The 10,032-nt window shown below is 32.9% G+C and overlaps 2 non-coding genes across 2 annotated transcripts; both read right to left on the reverse strand.

The window, feature by feature from the left end:
• Positions 1-3,138: 3,138 nt before the first annotated feature.
• On the reverse strand, positions 3,139-3,210 carry Trnap-agg (transfer RNA proline (anticodon AGG)). Its single transcript has one exon. It is a non-coding gene; the product is annotated as a tRNA-Pro (tRNA).
• Positions 3,211-6,994: 3,784 nt separating this feature from the next.
• Positions 6,995-7,066, reverse strand: Trnap-agg (transfer RNA proline (anticodon AGG)). The gene has a single exon. It is a non-coding gene; the product is annotated as a tRNA-Pro (tRNA).
• Positions 7,067-10,032: the final 2,966 nt, after the last annotated feature.

The following is a 10,032-nucleotide window of genomic DNA, read 5'->3' on the forward strand; positions in this document are numbered from 1 at the left end:
AAAACAATTTGTTATGATACCGAGCAAAAGGTTCGATTTTTAGGAAGACAAGCTCGAATTAAAAATGGGAAGGGAGTGTCGGTGCTTTACATTGAGTTATCTCCCCGTGGCATGTGGTTCAGCTTCAGCAAATTTCACAATTGCTGACTTAAACGCGCTCTCATACAAACGTGTTTTTCCGCTGTAAAAAAAAAAAAAAATACTCGATCAAATTAAATGAAAATTTTTTCGGAGATCTTCAGTCCATAACGGATCCGTACAATATCCCCTTTTTTGGATATTTTAATTTTTTAATGTCTTGACTAAACTGTACAAGTGCCCGTTAGTTTGACACGCTTTAGTTAGAAAACTTGTTCTCATTGGTCTGTCACAGTCTAGGTAGAAAACTGGTTTTCGCTGGTCTGTCACAATCTAGTAAGAAATCTGGTTTTCGCTAGTCTGCAACGCTTAAGTTTAAACCTGCTTCTTATTGGTCTGTCGCATTTTAGGTTGAAATTTTATTTTCATTGATCTGTCTCTATTCAACTTGAAATATGTTGGTTTCCTTGCGTCTCTTAAGCCCATGATTGAAGTGGCGTATATTAAAATAGAATAGAATAGTGAATATATATATATATATATATATATATATATATATATATATATATATATATATATATATATATATATGTGTGTGTGTGTGTGTGTGTGTGTGTGTGTGTGTGTGTGTGTGTGTGTGTGTGTGTTGCAAACTGATCGGACGTAACACACACACACACATACACACTGTTTTTAACTGTCAGATTCTGAACTTAACCTCCGCGTCATCCGGAACTGCCGACCCTTTATTTCCGTTGGGAAATTATCTGATTATCGTGACAGGAATTTGTGTCACAAAATTCGAAAAGTAAGTTTTAAAAGCTAGCTCCCTAAAGGAAAAGCACTCTGGTCTACAAAAAATGTCCATGGAGCATCACAGGCCCTTTCCGTTAGTTCAAGAATTACGAAGACAGCAGTTTAACACGAAACTGCGAATAAAATATAAAAAACTCGTAATTTCTCTGTTAAAAGTGGGTTATTTATTTTCTTTATGGATTATACTTCCAAAATAAACTATTACAGTTGTTTTAAAAGTAATAGAAATATTTTTTTTTAAAGCAGTAATGAATTTTCCGAACTCAATATTTTTCAATTTTTAAACTTTAAAAATCTATCAAAATTTTTCTATTGATTCTATTTTTACGATATTTTCAGGGTCAATGTGAAATTTTATGTTCTTTCCAATACACCGAATATAATATTTTAGACAAACATTTTTTTTTTAATTCACGCCCCCCCATTTGTGTAAGTGTCACACATTTTCAAGTTTCTCTTAAAAAGTAAATAATTAATTTATGTTGAATAGTTTTATATATCACAAATTGAAGAGAAAAGGTCAATAAATAATATATTCAAATTTAAAACAAAAAAAAAATCCGTTTTTTAGAAATTTACCTGTAAAGTCCGAAGTTTAAAACCTTTTTTTAAAAAAAGAACACATTGTTTTTTTTTTTGTTTTTTTTTTTTTTTAATGAAACCTTGGTCCTTGCTCCTTTAATTGAAAAAGAAATTAGGGCTTGGATTATATTTTTCGAGGAGTTATAAGCTTTGAAAGACAGGGGGTCGAATAATTTACGCCTCTCATTTTGAAATGTCTATTAAAAAGTAAATAATTAATTTATGTTGAATAGTTTTATATATCGCACATTGAAGAGAAAAGGTCAATAAATAATATATTCAAATTTAAAACAACAAAAAAAATCCGTTCTTTAGAAATTTACCTGTAAAGTCCGAAGTTTAAAACCTTTTTTTTTTTAAAAAAACACATTGTTTTTTTTTTTGTTTTTTTTTTTAATAAAACCTTGGTCCTTGCTCGTTTAATTGAAAAAAAAAAATAGGGCTTGAATTACATTTTTCGAGGAGTTATAAGCTTGGAAAGATGGGGTGGAATTATTCACTATTTCCACGAAATTTCTGACACTGCTCAGTTGTACCATTAAAATAAGTGACCTTTTGTGATGAAGAATTTTTTTTTACGTAGTCGTTACCAGTCTCAATGCACTTTGGTCAGCCATGAACGAGGCTTATGCGTGGATGTCCAAAGCGTGTTTTATTATACAAGGGTTCTTTAAAAAGTAAACCTTCCCTTTTTTTAACTCAAAATGTTGAAGAGCTACGTAAACGACTATAGTACCATTACAACGAACGATATTTTATGTACCCGAATTTATTTTAATAGGACGCGTTACTTTTGGAATACCCTCGTATCTATGTATTTATCTCGACACTTCTCAATGCAAATTTTTCAGAAACATATTTTTAACCGTCGCCATCTAATTTATACGCCTGTGTCCGGACACAACATGTGCAAATATACATTTGTACGTTAACGTCCGTTAATTGTAAAGTCTTTAAATGCATGTGTCGTTAGCTCTGATGATAGTGAATAACGCTGATGATGGCTCCAAGTCACACACACACACAAACACACACACACACACACACACACACACACACACACACACACACACACACACACACACACACACACACACACACACACACACACACACATATATATATATACTTTTGAAATCACTAAGAACAATATAATAATCAATAGCAAATTGACTCTATAATAATAAATACGACATTTGTATGAATTAAACATCGGATTTAAGTGTATTTTACGAGCAGGCAACGCCTCGCGACCGTCTAGATCAGGGGTTCTCAACCGGGGTCCACATGGACCCTAGGGGTCAATGGAATATTTCTGAGGGTCCACAGGCAAAACATAACAAAACTAATCATAATTATTATAGTTGTTGTAGAATACTTTATTTGCATTAAATTCGTTTTCATTTAAAAATAAAGCTTAATTATATAATATTTCTTTGATTATTAAAACCTCAAAATTTATATGAGTGAAAAATAGATTGTATTATGACCAATAGTTATGAAGGGGGTCCACCAAGTTAAAAAGAAGGGAAAAGGGGTTCATGAGTAAAAAAAGGTTGAGAACCACTGGTTTAGATAAATATACAACTAATTCCGTTTAAATAAACATTAAATCCGTCGTCATTCATTTTGCCCGTACCTAATAAAATAAAAAAATACGTTGGGCTCGTCCGGGATTTGAACCCGGGACCTCTCGCACCCTAAGCGAAAATCATACCCCTAGACCAACGAGCCACAGCCGAACAATAACGTATTACTATGCTACTTAACATAAACTAAGAGAAACGCGTAAGTTATCTTCTTGTTCGTCATTCAATACAAACGGCGGCGTTAAACAGGAATGAACGTACTAATTACACGCTTTAATGCGTCTTATCTTTTCCATAAAAAGCTCTGTCCGTCTGCCAACCTATAATAATAGTAATAATAGTAATACTACTGCTAATAATAATGAGAATAGTAATAATAATAACTAACAGAACCTGTGGAAATTCCACAGTGGACTCTTTCATATGTAATATATTGATGTTGGCATTTTTTGTGGATGTTCAGTGCAAATGGAAACACTCTGATATTATTGTAGTTCTTTTATTAAAACTGCAAAAGTATATATCTAAGCTAGCAGGGACGCCCGGCATAGCCTGGTCGTAAAATACGCTTAAATATGATATTTTAATTTATGCAGATTTCGTATATATTATTATAAGAGTCAATTTTCGATCCATTCTATAAACCTGTGATTTCAAAAAATAAAAAATAAAATATATCCATATTGCTTGGGTGCATCACTGCATCAGCTTGAATCGAAATCGAAACCAAAACTTATGAAGAAAAAAAGAATGTATGTATATATAATTTGAGTTCTTTCAGCTATAATCGAAACCGAAACCAAAACTTAGGAACAATTCTTGGCAAAATTATTTATTACAAGAAATGTAAAGGCATAACAATTAAACGACAGACACTCGGAAGAAAAAAATAAATGTGACACAGGAAATAACACACGCGCTACCGTATTAATATATAGATTAAAATATGATAGTCATGCAGAGAGTGATCCAGACGCAACTCAGCGCACGCACACGCCCGGCTTTCCTCGGAACATGACGTTAACAGCCGGAGTAAGCCGAGCGTCGCCGAGTAAATTAAGCTGTCTGACGTAACATAAAGCTGATCCAATGACAATGTAGCACGATGGTTTTCAACGCGACGCGCGTTCGCGCAAATTGAAAATTCAAAGCAGCAGACGACAATTTGGAAGAGGACGAAAAGAAAACAAATTAGCAAAAAAAAAAAGAAAGAAAAAAAAAGCTCACCATTTCGTATTTTCACGTCAGAAAAAAAAACCCATGAATTTTACAGCCTTATGTGAGTAGTAGCTGAATACACCAACCGGAGTCGTCTATTTGTCAAGAATAAATTTACTTGAACGGACGATAACTTGTGCACCATGTGGACACAGGGACAATCTTATTATAAGAGGACAGATAAGCAATGGCTATGCCTGAATGTGTAAGGCTACTAAATTCCGAACCTTTACATCACCCGGACCGGTAACTTTTTTGGCAAGTCTAGGCTGACAATTGCCATCATAATTAAAATCATCCAAATGTGGGCGTTCGAGCGAGCAACGCAGAAAGACCTCCAGCGCGAATGCGGAATACGATCTACGCACACACACATCATTAATATAACAACGGTCTGAGGAAACAACAGCAATATCTTTTTTAATATGAAAAAAAAAACTATCTCGCCCAGCTTTGTTTCAACTTTTCTAGTTCTCAGATTTTTCCTTGAAACCCCGCCCCCCCCCAAATAAATAAATAAATAAATTGTTTTAAATTTTTCTTGAAAAAAATACATAAAAAATCTTGAAAGTATTTATTTGACTTACCTCTAAACCTTTTCTCGAACAAAAAGAAATCTTTAACATTATTTATTTTAATATATATATATATATATATATATATATATATATATATATATATATATATATATATATATATATATATATATATATATATATAACAAAAAGAAAATATTGTCATAACATTTTTCTTTACAGTTAATAAACCGTAAAATTTAAGGTAAGTTTTCTTTTCTTATGCTTCCATCGGCGACGCTCGGCTTAATTTCCTCGGCGACGCTCGGCGACGCTCGGCGACGCTTGGCTTACTTCGGCTGTTGACGTCATGTTCCGGAGAAATCTGAGCGGACTCTGAGTTAGGTCTGGATCATTCTCTGCATGAGTACCTAAAATATTTTATATACCAAAAACAGTTTTTCATTAAACTATTTTAGTTAAAACAATGCTGTAATAAAAATAATTTATTTAGAAAAAGGAACTGTCATTTAATATATATATATATATATATATATATATATATATATATATATATATATATATATATATATATGTATACATTTATATTTATATATATATAAATATATATTAGATTTACTGTTTTTATTAAAATATTTTATGTACAAAACCAGTTTTGTTTCGATAATAACGTGTTGCTAACTTCGAGGTTTCATAACATATGCATCTCGGCTTTTGTTTACGTGTTATAGCAATTAGTAGTAGCAATAATGTTTTAATGAACGAAGACATCAGCGTCTCTCTCTCAATAAAAAAAATGTAAAGAAAAATAAACAATGAAAAAAAAACAAATAACTGCTCATTTTTTTTCTTTTTTGTCCCCACCGGTTGAGAGATGTGTGTTATAGTTTTTTATTATTATTACGGAATAACTTAAAATCAATTATTTCTTAACAACTTTTCAAAGATATAACCCCAAATTTTATAGAATTAAAAACAAATGTAGCTGTAAAAAACACGCTATTCGAATGCTGCTTTGAGTTTTCGTAAATGTGTATGTTGTAATTAATGTATATTCCGGAATTAAATCTTAACCAATCAAATTTGCCGGAAAGTGCGACACACAAAAGAACACGCTATCGTTTTAATATATAGATAATAAAATTAATATAATAAAATAATAAAAAAAAAATAATAAAAAATATAATAATAGTAATAAAAAAACAAAACTAATAATAATAATAATAATAATAATAATAATAATAATAATAATAATAATAGTACCTATTTACTATGCCTCCCCACGGGACAGAGTTAGACACCAGGGTCGTTTTTTAACGTGGAGAAAAGGTACAAAAATAAAAATTGTCTCAGTCGTGAAGGATTTCTCCTTCACTGAAAGAGAACAAGAAATAGAAGTCCAGCATCTGAAGAACAGATACTATACTTTGATCTTGACAAAAAGGCCAAGGATTAACTTGGCAAGCTTAATTCGTGCTAATGTGTATTTTTACGCATGTGCAAATATACATTTATACGTTAAAGTCGGTTAATTGTAAAGTCTTTAAATGCATGTGTCGTTAGCTCTGATGATAGTGAATAACGCTGATGATGGCGTCCAAGTCGCATAAATATATATATATTTTTTTAATTTTGAAATCACTAATATATATTAAGAACAACGGCAAATTGACTCTATAATAATAAATACGAACATTGTATGAATCAAATATCCGATTTAAGCGTATTCTACGAACAGGCAACGCCGCGTGACCGTCTAGATCAGTGGTTTTTGGTTCTCAACCTTTTTTTTTTACTCATGGACTCCTTTTCCCTTCTTTTTATCTTGGTGGACCCCTTCATAACTATTGGTCATAAGACAATCTTTTATTTTTCACTCATATAAATTTTGAGGTTTTAATAATCAAAGAAATATTATATAATTAAGCTTTATTTTTAAATGAAAACGAATTTAATGCAAATAAAGTATTCTACAACAACTATAATAATAATGATAAGTTTTGTAATGTTTTGCCTGTGGAACCTCAGACATATTCCATTGACCCCCTAGGGTCCGTGTGGACCCCGGTTGAGAACCCCTGGTTTAGATAAATATACAATTAATTCCGTTTAAATAAACGTTAAATCCGTCGGCATTCATTTTGCCCGTACCTAATAAAATAAAAAAAATAAGTTGGGCTCGTCCGGGATTTGAACCCGGGACCTCTCGCACCCTAAGCGAAAATCATACCCCTAGACCAACGAGCCACAGCCGAACAATAACGTATTACTATGCTACTTAACATAAACTAAGAGAAACGCGTAAGTTATCTTCTTGTTCGTCATTCAATACAAACGCCGGCGTTAAACAGGAATGAACGTACAAATTACACGCTTTAATGCGTCTTATCTTTTCCATAAAAGCTCTGTCCGTCTGTCGACCGCCACACTCTGTTTATCCGTCAAGCTCAGGTGTGCAGTTGGATATTCCCTAAGCTTAAGTTTTAAACAGCAGGTTCTTCAGTTTTCTACGCGTCACTTTCAAACAGCATTTGATAGGTATCTCGTGCTTACGTTTGAAATGACATTTTCGTTAGTCTTTTATTAAATCGTAATAATAATAATAACAACAACAGTTGTATTAATAATAATGATAATAACGATGATGATAATAATAATAATAATAATAATAATAATAATAATAATAACAACAACAATAATAATAGCAGTAGCATTACTCATAATAATATTAATAATAACAACAATAATAATAAGTATAATAATAATAACAGTAGCATTAATATTAATAATAATAACAATAATTATAAAAAAGGAAGAAGAAGAGGAAGAGAAGAAGAAGAAGAAGATTAATAATAATAATATCGATAGTAATAATAATAATTGGATTCAGAGGAATTGCTGCAAATATACAACGAACAACAATAATAAAAACAGCTTAAATATTAAGAAAACCCTTGAATGCGGTAATTAATACACATGAATTGAACCACATGCGTCGGCCAGACAAGCCGCTTCAGGGGCAAAGCATGAATAAACGTTACGGGGAATGAAGAACACTGAAGTTGTATATCTATAAGTTCTACATCCTCATCACGCACCCACCCCACTGTTCCATCACCCCCCCCCCAAAAAAAACAGTTTGATGCCAAATAACCAAGAAGGATCAAGGAGGATAGAAAGACCGAGGAAAGAGCGCTGACACGACCTCCGTTGGACGAGTGCGAAGAGAACCGCGACGTTGGAGAGGCTGAATCCTACTAAAATTTCAGTATAGACCAATGGCGGCTGTCAGCGAGAAATCAATAGTTAGAGACTGTTGCGATAACGCAAATTTATTTACAAATGCTATCGAAGGAGTTGGAGAGTGCTGGAGTGCTGGACGTCTGGGGAGACTTGTTGTCACTCAGCTTCCAGGGAATACCACAGGTTTTCAATCAGATCTTTAATGACCTGTGTGAAAGCTCCATGTGAGCCACCAATAATGACGATAGCAATAATAATAATAATAATAATAATAATAATAATAATAATAATAATAATAACAATAATAATAATAATAACTATAGTAATAATCATGACGATAGTAATAATAATAACTATAGTAATAATGACATTAATATTAATAAGTATAATAATAACAGTAGCATTAATAATAATAATAATAATAATAATAATAATAATAATAATAACGATAGTACTACCACTACTAACAATAGTACAACTGCTACTACTACTAATAATAATAACGATAATAATAACGATGATGATAATAATAATAATAATAATAATAATAATAATAATAATAATAATAATAATAATAAACAACTCGATCGGAAGACTAGGAAACTCATGACCATGCACAATGCACTACACCCAAAGGATAATATTGCCCGACTCTACGTGAAAAGAAAATAAGGCGGAAGAGGACTAGTTTGTATAGAAAACCGTGTGCATCACACACACACACACACACACACGCACACACACACACACACACACACACATACACACACACACGCACACATACACACACACACTAAAAACAAAAACTAATTCGAAAAATACATAACGCAAAACACGGAAAGGATAATCATGGCAGCGAGAGACACTGAAAAAAATCAACAAAACAAAATAGAGATACAAAAGATAAGACTAGAAAAGAAAAAATATGAAAAAAAAAACCCAACTACATGGAAGATTCATAACAAAATGACAACAGATGAAAATAATAAAAACACTTGGACATGGATGCGAAAAGGACACGTAAGCCTAGGAACTGAATCCCTAATAACTGCAACACAAGATAGCCCGATAAGAACTCACCACATCAAAGCAAAGAACGACAAAGCACAAGAATAAACATTAAGGATCTAAGGACAGCAGTCCGTTACACAACGTACTTAGAGACATACACACATACATTCATACATAAATGCATACATACATACATACACACATACATACATACATAAATACATACATACATACATACACACATACATTCATACATAAATACATACACACATACGTTCGTACATAAATATATACATACATACATAAATACATACACACATACACACATACATTCATACATAAATACATATGGTTCAGTTTGCACCGGAAAGTCTCTGAACAGGTGACTCGAAGTGACATGTCACCTGTTATATATTCCGGTTTGCACAAGCATTCGGGAGTTGGATTAAAGATGTCAAGAGGGACAGACGGCTAATATGGATCTTCCCATGAAGCAAGAGCAAGATAGCCACCAACAAGTTAAACTGCAGACCAGCTTAATGCGGGTACTGGTCTCCGGCTTTATGGTTTTTTAAATCAGAGATTTGTTTCTCCTAGAAAGGTTGCCTTCACCACGGCTTATGCGAGCCCTCTCCCGCTCAACACACACATACATACACACAAACACACACGGCGCTAGTTGGCCGTTGACCCCGAAAAAGAACATACATACATACGTACATACATACATACACACATACATGATGATTGCAACGTCTTGTCAGACGAATGCCACTCCCTCAGACATTTAAAATCCATGAGCCCAAATGCCTGAGGGAGTATCTATACAAATATGATGTTACAGAGTCTTAGCTTTGTACGACAGCCAAGTCTCTCTCTCGGTTCAAAATGTTGAGATCCCGCAACAAGCAAGAGCAAGATAGCCAGCAACAAATAAAACTGCAGACCAGCTTAATGCG

Source organism: Euprymna scolopes, chromosome 18 (genome assembly GCF_053919585.1).
Source record: "Euprymna scolopes isolate OS-2025 chromosome 18, ASM5391958v1, whole genome shotgun sequence".
NCBI lineage: Eukaryota > Metazoa > Mollusca > Cephalopoda > Sepiida > Sepiolidae > Euprymna > Euprymna scolopes.